Source organism: Thamnophis elegans, chromosome 3, assembly GCF_009769535.1.
Source record: "Thamnophis elegans isolate rThaEle1 chromosome 3, rThaEle1.pri, whole genome shotgun sequence".
Classification (NCBI taxonomy): Eukaryota; Metazoa; Chordata; class Lepidosauria; order Squamata; family Colubridae; genus Thamnophis; species Thamnophis elegans.
Window position 1 is genome coordinate 96975616 of NC_045543.1, and position 11625 is coordinate 96987240.

An 11625-nucleotide genomic window follows, 5' to 3' on the forward strand; every position below is an offset into this window, starting at 1 on the left:
CTTGTTTAATGTTTTCCTTATTGTAGATGTGTCAACAAAAATGTTAGCATGTGCCAGAGATTTCTATAGGTCTTTAGCTGACACTCTAGGATTCTTCTTTACCTCATGAAGCATTCTGCACTGTGCTCTTGCAGTCATTTTTACAGGACGACCACACCTAGAGAGAGTAGCAAGAGTGCTAAACTTTCTCCATTTGTAGACAGTCTGTCTTACCGTGGACACATGAACATCAAGCCTTTTGGAGATACTTTTGTAACCTTTTCCAGCTTCATGCAAGTCAACAATTCTTGATCGTAGGTCTTCTGAGAGCTCTTTTCTACGAGGTATGGTTCACATCAGACAGTGCTTCTTGAAACTAGTAAACCCACAACAGGTGTGTGTTTTTAAAGGGCAGAACAGCTGTCAGCAACACATCCAATATCATCACACTGATTGGAGTCAAGGTTGGCTCACTCCTGGCTCCAATTAGCTCTTGGAGACGTCATTAGGCTAGGGGCTCACATACTTTTTCCTCCCTGCACTGTGAATGTTTACATGTTATGTGCAATTAAACCATGGTAACATCTAATGTTTGTGTAGTATTATTTTCAGCAGACTGTGTTTGTCTATTGTTGTGACTTAGATGAAGTTCAGAGCACATTTTATGACCAATTCATGCAAAACTCCATGTAATCCCAAGGGGTTCACATACTTTTTCTTGCAACTTTATCTACCTGTTACTTAAAAGATAATGAATATCTTCATTGCCATAAATTCTGAATTCAAGACAATGACATTATAATGGGAACATTTTTGTTTTTTAGTGCAACCTGCTGCTACTTGGTGTTCTTTCAGAACTCTACATATGTCCCAGAGCGCCTTCTAACAAGGGCTTCTGCTAAATGAATAAATCAATGAGACATACAGGACAATGTTTATTTTTTATTCTTTTCCTGTTGCATTGTAGTTGAAGAATTAAAAATTAAGCTGAGAGCTGTCAAAATGTGGATTGAGTTGAATTTTACAGAAGAAAAAGGAAAAACTAGCAGATATGTGAGGTTGTTTTCCCAAGAGAGATATCAAGCCACGCTCTTCAAATCCTGCCTTAGCCATGAAAAACACCTGGGTGACTTTGGACCAGTTACTCTCTCTCAGCCCAGCCCACCTCACAGGACTGTTATGGGAAAAATAGGAAGAGGAAAGAATGTTGTGTATGTTTATCACTTTGAGTTATTTGTAACAATAATAAAGCTGGAATATAAATAAACAAATAAATTTAGCAAAATGTCTGTTTGAAAGTGAGAGATGTTTTTGCAATTTCATTAATTACATGAAAAAGTGGCTCAGGGACAAAAGAGAGAACAAGAAAAGAAGCACTTTTGCGAATGCCTCCCTTGAGTGAAACTTTGAAAAACAACAGAGCAGCAATAAATTTGTGAAAAAGAAGAAAAAACCAAATTATTGCATTAAATAGCAAGTACCTGTATTTTCCAAAGGATGCTGCCTCTAATGATGCTTAATTTGCTATTCTAACATGCAGATTATATTGAGGCCTGATGTGCTTTAGAAATTAGGAAAATTGAAGGAAAGTATTGAGATAGGGAACTGAATAATGTAGGCATTCTTACAAGATACGGAAATACTTGAATACTTAATTGCTAATAAGCAAATATCTACATTAGAATGCAAACCATTCAAATTGTGCATCATTTATCTCTAGACAGTATTTTAACTTACTAATTGCAGACAACTAGAATTTAATATTAATTCCTTCAAAGGAGGAAACAAAATACTCTAGTCTTCCTCCTACTCCTAAAGGTGAAGAAATATTAGCTACAACAATGAACTTCTGGCTCTTGTTCATTCCTTAAGCACATTTGTAAAAGTTGAAGAACTTCCTTTTGGCATTTCTAAGCTCCAGAGAATAGCCTTTTAAGCACAAAAAGAAAAGATTTTAAATCTCTCAGCTTTAACAACAGGTAATAACAAGGAAAGCAAACTATTTTGGACTTGGACCAATTCCTATTGGCCACAGCTACTGGGTCCTCTGAGTACAAATCAATTAGATAATTATTCAACAGAAAGGTCAATTAAGTACTCTTCCTTTCTTGCTTCAGTGTTCTTCAGTGAGGATGTGAAGCTTTCCCAATAAATCTGAAGCTAGGAAACTCTGCTCTTCTCTATAATGGAAATACTATCCTCTGAAAAGCCCTGGTAACATTACAGCAAAAGGCAAGGCTGCCTGTTAAGAGAAGTAAAAACAAATCAAGAAGATGTCTATGTCCAAAGGAGTAGAGCTCCCATTCCAAAGTCATGGCCACTATACAGTAGTGGCCTTTTTGGTTTTTTTACTTCCCCTATAGATGGCCCCATTGCATAAAACTAAGTTTCGTATTCGTCCTGTGATTAGCTGCATCTAAAGATAGGTGCCGAGATACAAATCCCAAATCTGGAATTTTGAACCTTTAATAGAGCAGCAGGTATTGTTTTTAAATTGTTCTGTGTATTACAGTCAGTGCTGCAACAGCAATAGTCTTAAATCTCTTCAGCTCCCACTGTAACTTTCATCCAGTGAACCTGTTTATATTTCACTTTTGTTTGGCAAATATATCATTAACAACTGTACATCAGTAAGACGTTCATTGTCTGTGTAAACTAACAACTGGAATGCTTAGGAATGTCTTCCCATGTAATCTCAGTTATAATGTGGTTCATATCGTTTTAATTTAGTGTGTTTTTGTGTGTGAATCCAGCCTGTTATTTGCTAAGTAAATAAAAATGGTTTAATTATCTTGAGATACTACCCTGCCTTTGAATAATGTTGCTTACTGTGGTGTTCTTTAGATGTATAGTTATCCAACATAATGCTGGCCTGAGGACATATTATCTGGCGATTATGAGAAGCATATTGCACAAAAATTGAGGACAATGGTTTAGGGAAGATTGGGTTAGGATATTTAGTAATAACATTTTAGGTTGCATGGGATGGATAAAAAGAAACATTATATCCAAATGTCTTGATGTGTATTTCAGACATAAATTAAGGTTCACAACTAATTTTACACAACATCAGGTTAACTATCAAATTGTATCAATACAATTCTTTGTATTTCACGTTTTTGCACAGAACATTACCTTTCCTTTGAAAACCTGTAATTATGTATTCTATCTATCCATGCTGTTACTTTATGAATATACCGGAAACAGTAATAAACATATCACAATTCAGCATTCCTTTTACAACTCCACAAAACCCCCAAAGCAACCCCAAAATAGTGGGATCAAAATTTCCCCTTTTGGAGTGAATCTAGGAATTTTCTTAGTGATTTAAAATAAAATTCTAAGAACTTGGGAGGAGTGGAGAAGGAATTTAGCAATTCTATAAGAATTAAGTAGTTTGCTGCAAATATTTTTTTTCAGGCCTTTGAAATAAAATAGATATTTTTATGTACATTAAAATTCCTCATTTTTTTAAAACTATAAAATAATGGTCTTTTTATTCTGATTCTTCAAAAGCTCACCCCCAAATCAGAAAATTTATTAAAATACCTTGTAACTTTCAGGTTTCCGTTTCCTATTAAAGTTAGCTATAGGAGGAATTTAAATCAGTCTGTATTAGATATTTTTAACATATTTTGCTCCCTCCAAAACTAAATAAATGCATATACCTTTCCACATGAAAATGAATTTACTTGAAAAACTATTCTTATTCAAGAGCGCCCCCTAGGGAATTATGGTGAAATTGTGACTTAATATTTGTACTTTACTATCCTCTTTACATTCCTAGATTACCTTCCTTGATAAATGCTTTTTTTAAAAAAGTAATCTTTATTAGTTATACATTTTTTAAGAGTAAAACATACAAATACAAATACAATTTTAAACATACAGCCCCCCCCTTCTCGGTGACAGTCATTCACAGCCCAACTTTTTTTCCCTTCCTCATTGTTAGGTCTCTAAGCCACATCTTCTCATTACAAAATTCAGGGATCTATTATAATACCCATGTTCACTTTTAGTTCCCATTGTGCTATTTAACTTTCCCCGTTTTAAGTCCCTGCTGTTCTCCTTGTCGCCCACATATACCATAGGTTCCAGCTAAGATAATGTTCCGTTTCTCCTTTGTCCCACAGCCAACCCGTCATTCTGTCCATTTCTGCACATTCATAGATCTTTTTAATTATAGCATCTTCCGACGGTATGGTAGTGGATTTCCAAAATTGTGCATAAGTTATTCTTGCGGCCACAATTATATGTAGGCTCAAATGCCATATTGAATTGCTCATGTTTTCTGGTTTAATGCTTAGAAGAAGATTCTCGGGTTTTCGTTCCATGCTTGCCCCGGTAACCTCTTTTAGCCATTTTTGAATCCTTCTCCAATATTTCGTGGCCTCAGTACAGGACCACCAAATATGGTAGAATGTGCCATCCTTTCTTCTACATTTCCAACACAGTGGAGATAACCCAGGAAACATTTTGGCTAACCTCGTTGGGGGGAAGTGCCATCTATAAACCATCTTGTATATGTTTTCTTTGAATGCTGTAGATATTGTAAGTTTAATAGTCTTACTCCATAGATCCCACCATTTGCCCATTTCAATCTCATAGCCAAAGTTTCTCTCCCATGCTGTTAGAAGGCTTTTATCCATCTCTTCTTTAGCATCTTGGCAGGTCAAAAATTGATAAATCTTCGATAACATTTTCTTGTCTCCGCCAAACAGAATCTTATCTAGCCCCTGAGGGTTTGGGTAGATCCCAAACCGTACCTTATCGCTTTTAAACCTGTTTCTAACCTGTAAGTATTCCCACCATTCCAGATTCCTGCCCTGCTGCTCTAATTCCATCTTTGTTTTCATGTTGCCATCTTCTGTCATAATGTCTTTATATGTTATGTTTCTTGTCCAATTAAATACACTGGGATGCGTTAAGGCCTCTAACGGTGCCAACCAGCACGGAACCCTAAGATAGTAATTTTTCCTCATCTTTTCCCAGACCCCCATCAAAATCTTCCGAATATAATGTCCCATGAAGTACCTATGGGGGGTGTCTCTTTCTTGCCAGAGGGAGGCATGCCATCCCTGGGGGAGGTCATGTCCCTCTATAGCCAATAGGCGCCTTCTACTCAACGTCACCCAATCCTTCACCCATGTCATAATTGCTGCATTATAATATGCTTCCCAGTTGGGTACTCCGAAGCCTCCCAGTTCTTTACGTTTTTCCAACATTTGGGCTTTAATTCGTGCTTTCTTGCCTTGCCATATAAATCGAGCCACTATTGTCTCCAAAGATTTAAAATAAAATTTGTCCAATTTAGTTGGTGCTATTTGAAACAGAAACAAACATTTCGGTAATACATGTGTCTTAACTGTCGCAATCCTGCCCATCAAAGACAGTTGTTTACCACTCCAATTAGTCATATCCTTAGAAACCTGCTGTAGCAATTTCATATAATTATCTACCTTGATAGAGGAACATCTCTCCGTGAGCCAAATTCTCAAGTATTGTATTCTATGGGCCATGTTAATCCCTAACAGGCTTTGTACTTCCCTTTTCTGGTCGTCATATTCTTAATTAACAGTTTTGTCTTCTCTTTAGTTTAATTTTCCTTTATTTGTATGCTGCCCTTTTCCCTGGGGGGACTCAGGGCGGCTCGCAATTCAGAAGGGTGGGAGGGCAAGACAAACAGTATTCCAAACATGGAGACAATACAACATATTAAAAAAAGGCACAACAGTCACACAATTCGGGTGGGGTTAAAATCTTAACCCCAGGCCAGCCGGGACAGCCAGATCTTTAAAGCGGCGCGGAAGGATTGGAGGGTGGCGAGGGTCCGAATCTCCACGGGGAGTTCGTTCCAGAGGGTCGGAGCAGCCACCGAGAAGGCTCTCCTCCGGGTAGTTGCCAGTCTGCACTGGCTGGAAGATGGAATTCGGAGGAATTCTTTATTTATACGTAGCCCCGCTATCTTACCGTACTCCTCTATTTTACATAAAAGTTGTATCCCAGAAGCCATAGGATCCTCCAGGATAAAAACAAGGTCATCGGCAAAAGCCTGGACCTTAAATTCCTGAGCTTTAGCTCGTAACTCTTTAATTTGTGTGTCACTCCTCACTATTCTAAGGAGGGGTTCTAATGTGAGGATAAACAGTAGGGGGGATAACAGGCATCCTTGCCTTGTGCCTTTACCAATCTCAATATCACCCGCCTCTTCTCCATTTACCAATAATGTCGCAGTTTGTCGTACATAAATTGCCCGAATTGCATTTAAGAAGTTTTCTCCAAACATCATATTTTCTAATTGTGACAACATAAACTTCCAATTTACCCGATCAAAAGCCTTTTGTGCGTCAAGAAACATAAAGGCCACTTGTTTATCCGGCCGGGCTTCATAATATTCTAAGGCATCCAAAATAATTCTAACATTATCTTTCAAATGCCTTGACGGCAGGAAGCCGTTCTGATCAGGGTGTATAAATTTACTAAGGAAGAATTTAAGTCTATCTGCCAGTATAGCTGCAAAGATTTTTTAATCCACATTCAAAAGTGAAATGGGCCTATAGTTTTTAATTTGGGTACGGTCAGCTCCAGCTTTAGGCAAAAGGGTTATATAGGCCTCAGCCCACGATTTCGGTGCGATAGAATCCGTCAAAACAGCATTAAATGTTACTATCATCTCTTGACCTAAGATTTCCAAAAAAGTTTTATAGATTTCAACTGGCAAACCATCCATGCCAGGAGTTTTGTTGTTTTCCATTTTTTTGACTGCCTTTTCTAATTCATCTATTGTTATCTTTTGGTTCAGTACCCCTTTCGCTTCATTTGAGATCTTGGGTAGATTTGCATTATCTAAAAATTCCTTAATTTGGTCCTCAGAAATTTCTTCTCTACTATATAGTTGCTGAAAAAAACCTTGAATAATTTCCTGTTTCTCCCCCTTGGTTTCTACTAATTCCCCTTTACTATTCTGCAGTTGAGCTATACGTCTGCTCTCTTTCTTTCCGAAGTCTATAAGAGAGCCAACGACCTGGTTTGTTAGCATGCTTAAAAAAGTTTTGCTTCATCCCCCTAAGTTTCCGAGCAAATGCTTTTAAAATGGTGGTTTTCAACAGAATTCTAAATGAAATTGGGAAGGAATAAAGTGGCAGAACAATGTCTTCTCCTAATCCTGTTTGTTCATATTAAGTTGGCAAACTTTTATTTTCACCTTGCCAGTTGAGACACTAGGAAAATTAGCTACTGTATGTCAAGATCTGTCATTTTACTTGGAAAAGACAACCATGGAACAATATGATAGGTTCAGTCTAGCTTTCACCATACTTTCTTTATGCATACATTGTTGTTAGACTATGATTCGGAAACAAGTTTAAAAAACTGTACAATAATATATTGCTACCGTGTTTCCCCGAAAATACGACCTGTCCTCATAATACAGCCATGCCACATTTTTCTGATGGGCAAAAATATAAGCCCCCCCCTGCATATAAGCCCCCTGGACAACCCCCCACCTCCGGCCAGGCATAGCGCCGCTCACCAACCTAGCAGTATCCCGAAGGTGCCAAGCCGCGGGAACCTGGGGGAGGCAAAGGTGATTGCGTTGCTTGGTGCCTTCGGGATACTGCTAGGTTGGTGAGCAGCGCTGTGCCCAGCTGAAGAGGGGGGTTGTTGGGTGGCTGCTCTCTTGCAAGCAGGCTCCCTAAGAGCCAGGCACAGCCTCATGGGCAAATGGCACCCTGTCGCAGCAGCACAATGCAATAGCCATGAAGGGACCACGCTCACAAGCAGCCACCCAGCAAACCCCCTTTGCAGCCAGGCACAGCACTATTCATTTCATTTCATTTCATTTATTTCATTTATACTTTATTTGTATGCCGCCCTTTTCCCTGAGGGGACTCAGGGCGGCTCACATTTCAGGGGGAGGGGAAGACAAACAAGTTACAACAAGAAGACAGTACATTGTTAAAAAAAGCACAACAGTCATACCATTCGAGTGGGGTTAAAGTCATTAGCCCCAGGCCTGCTGGGACAGCCAGATTTTAAGGGCAGCGCGGAAGGTCTGGAGGGTGGTGAGGGTCCGGATCTCCACGGGGAGTTCGTTCCAGAGGGTCGGAGCAGCCACCGAGAAGGCTCTCCTCCGGGTAGTTGCCAGTCGACATTGGCTGGCTGATGGAATTCGGAGGAGGCCTAATCTATGCGATCTTATTGGTCTAGTGGAGGTAATTGGCAGTAGACGGTCTCTCAAGTACCCAGATCCAATACCATCAAGGGCTTTGTAGGTGACAACCAGCACCTTGAAGCGCACCCGGAGATCAACAGGCAGCCAGTGCAGCTCACGGAGGATAGGTGTTACGTGGGTGAAACGAGGTGCACCCACGATCGCTCGCGCGGCCGCATTCTGGACCAGCTAAAGTCGCCGAATGCTCTTCAAGGGCAGCCCCATGTAGAGCACATTGCAGTACTCCAGCCTAGAGGTCACAAGGGCACGAGTGACTGTTGTGAGAGCCTCCCGGTTCAGGTAGGGGCGCAACTGGTGCACCAGGCGAACCTGGGCAAATGCCCCCCTGGTCACAGCTGACAAATGGTGTTCAAAAGTCAGCTGTGGGTCCAGGAGGACTCCCAAGTTGCGGACCCTGTCTGAGGGGCGTACAATTTGACCCCCCAGACTGAGAGATGGAACACTTGGCCAATTAGTGGGAGGGAAGCACAACAGCCATTCGGTCTTATCTGGATTGAGTACAAGCTTGTTAACCCACATCCAGTCTCTAACAGCTTCAAGGCCCTGGCTCATCATGTCCATCGCTTCATTGAGTTGGCACGGGGCGGACAGACACAGCTGTGTATCGTCCGCATATTGGTGGTATTTTATCCCGTGCCGTCGGATGATCTCTCCCAGCGGTTTCATGTAGATATTAAAAAGAAGGGGGGACAGGACCGAACCCTGCGGCACCCCATACGTTAGGGGCCTAGGGGTCGATCTCTGCCCTCCAACTAACACCAACTGCGACCTGTCCGAGAGGTAAGAGGAGAACCACCGTAGGACAGTGCCTCCCACCCCCACCTCCCGCAGTCGTCGCAGAAGGATACCATGGTCGATGGTATCGAAAGCCGCCGAGAGGTCAAGGAGTACCAGGATGGAGGCGTGGCCTCCATCCCTGGCTCTCCAGAGATCATCGGTCAATGCGACCAAAGCGGTTTCTGTGCTGTAGCCAGGCCTGAAGCCTGACTGGAATGGATCAAGATAACTGGCTTCCTCCAAGGACCGCTGGAGCTGAAAGGCCACCACCTTCTCAACAACCTTCCCCACAAAGGGGAGGTTGGAGACTGGATGATAGTTATTTAGTACGGCTGGATCCAAAGATGGTTTCTTCAGGAGGGGTCTCACCACCGCCACCTTTAGTGTGGGAGGAAAGACCCCCTCCCGTAAGGAGGCGGCAACAACCGCCTGGATCCAGCCCCGTGTCACCTCCCTGCTGTTAACAACCAGCCAGGAGGGGCACGGGTCCAGCACGCATGTGGAGGCACCTACAGCTCTCATAGCCTTGTCCACGTCCTCAGGGGTAACAGCTTGAAAATCAATCCAGCGATGGTTTACCAGATTATCCCTTAGTGCCTCAGCTGGTTCTGCAGGATTGGAGTCCAGGTCCGCCCGAAACCGAGCAACTTTGTCCGCGAGGAATTGGACGTAATCCTCAGCCCTACCCTGCAAAGGATCCACCGTATCCCTCCTATTTAGGAGGGAACGGGTTATCCTGAACAGGGCGGCTGGGCGCGACTCGGCGGACGCAATCAGAGAGGCAATATGTGTTCTCTTTGACGTCCTGATTGCCCTGATGTACTCTCTGATGCAAGCTGTTAAGAGTGCTCACTGACCTAGGGGTATCATCAAGCCACGTGAGCGCCTGTTCACTGCTGCCCAGCTCCCGCAGCTTGGCGCCTTCCAAATGTCAGTGAATGGCACTCTGCACAGCTGGAGAGGGGGGTTGCGTGAGCGGCTGTTCCGCTCTTGCTCACCCACCTCCCAAAGCATGGCCCAGCTCTCATTACGGAGCCAGGGCACCTCTGCCAGGGCCATCACAGCCTGGCTTTTTCCACGGCTTCCAACCCGAGTCTTTCGGCAGTGGCCGCTCTGGGTGCACGCTCTATGGTTATACGCTCTGCAGGCAGCTGGCCCACAACCATAGAGTGTGCGCCCAGAGCAGCCACTGCCGAAATACTCGGGTTGGAAGCCGTGGAAAAAGCCAGGCTGGGATGGCAGCGGCAGAGGTGCCCTGCCTCCCTAATGAGAGCTGGGCCATGCATCCTTAGGCTGGTAGGTGGGTGAGCAAGAGCGGAACAGCCGCTCGCGCAACCCCCCTCTCCAGCCATGCAGAGTACCATTCACTGGCATTTGGAAGGCGCCAAGCCGCAGGAGCTGGGCAGCGGTGAACAAGCGCTCACATGGCTTGATGATACCCCTAGGTCAGTGAATGGCGCTGTGCCTAGCTTCAAAGGGGGCTTGCCGGGTGGCTGCTCATGAGCGTGGTCGCTTCATGGCTGTTGTGTTGCACTGTTGCGACAGCACAACATAGTCATTCGCCCATGAAGCTGTGCCCGGCTCTTTGAGAGCCCGCTCGCAAGAGAGCAGCCACCCGGCAACCCCAAAACAATAAACCTTCCCCCCATAATAAAGCCCAAGCCATATTTTGTAGGTAAGAATATAAGACCCTGTCCTATTTTCGGGGAAACAGGGTATATAATCAACACTTGAGACTAGCAATACTAACATTCAACTTTAACCCAAAACTCATCCATCACCCTGGTCTAGTGAATGGTGTGTGTGTGTGTGCGCGCGCATAAATGTGCGCGCACACACACACTCTTTGCTGAACTGTTTGAAGAGTTCAAATCTTCCTTTGCTAGATTTGAATTTCCCGCTGGGAAGCTGTGAAAAATAATTTCAACGGAAAGCTGCATGGAAGCCAGGTATTTTATTTTTTCAGGAAGGAAGTACAAGCAGCAAGGACACCGTTCCTGGGCTAGCCACTAAACTGGGATTGGCTAGATATTTTTATGCGCTTTTTACCTGAAGTCTGATTTTTTTAATAGCTTTGTGCTAATGATTCTGGCTTTTGTATGATTCCTGTGTTAATGGTTTCATTCCTGTTTTGCTCTACCAGCAAGGAGGTGCTTTCTAGTTTGTGTTTCTAATTTTAATTTTATTTGCCCCAAGTATGTTTCCCAAAACTGATACTATTTTTAATAACCTGTCTTTAGCACCTTTCTGTTTTGCTTCCCCCATGTCATCTTGGTTGATCTCTTCTTGTGTCTGCATTTCCTGTTTTTCCCTCCACTATATCGGAATTTTAATTACTCTGGTTTTTCTTCTTGGGCTCTCTGTTTCTATGGGGATTTTTAATGCTATTTTATTCTAATATTTCCTGGTTTTCCAAAAAAGCTTCTAATGGTGCCTTTGTTTCTGAATTTAGGATTTTATCCTTTTTCCTTTTAGTGGTAATACCTACAGAAGGGCAACGGAATTGCCGCCACCAGAGAACCTGGGAGGGGGGGGCAGGTACTCCCACAATTCCCTGGTTCTATAACGGCTGGTAGTTCCGGCTAACCGGAGAACAGGAAAAGCCGGCTTGCTTCATAACCACTGTCGCCTAGCAA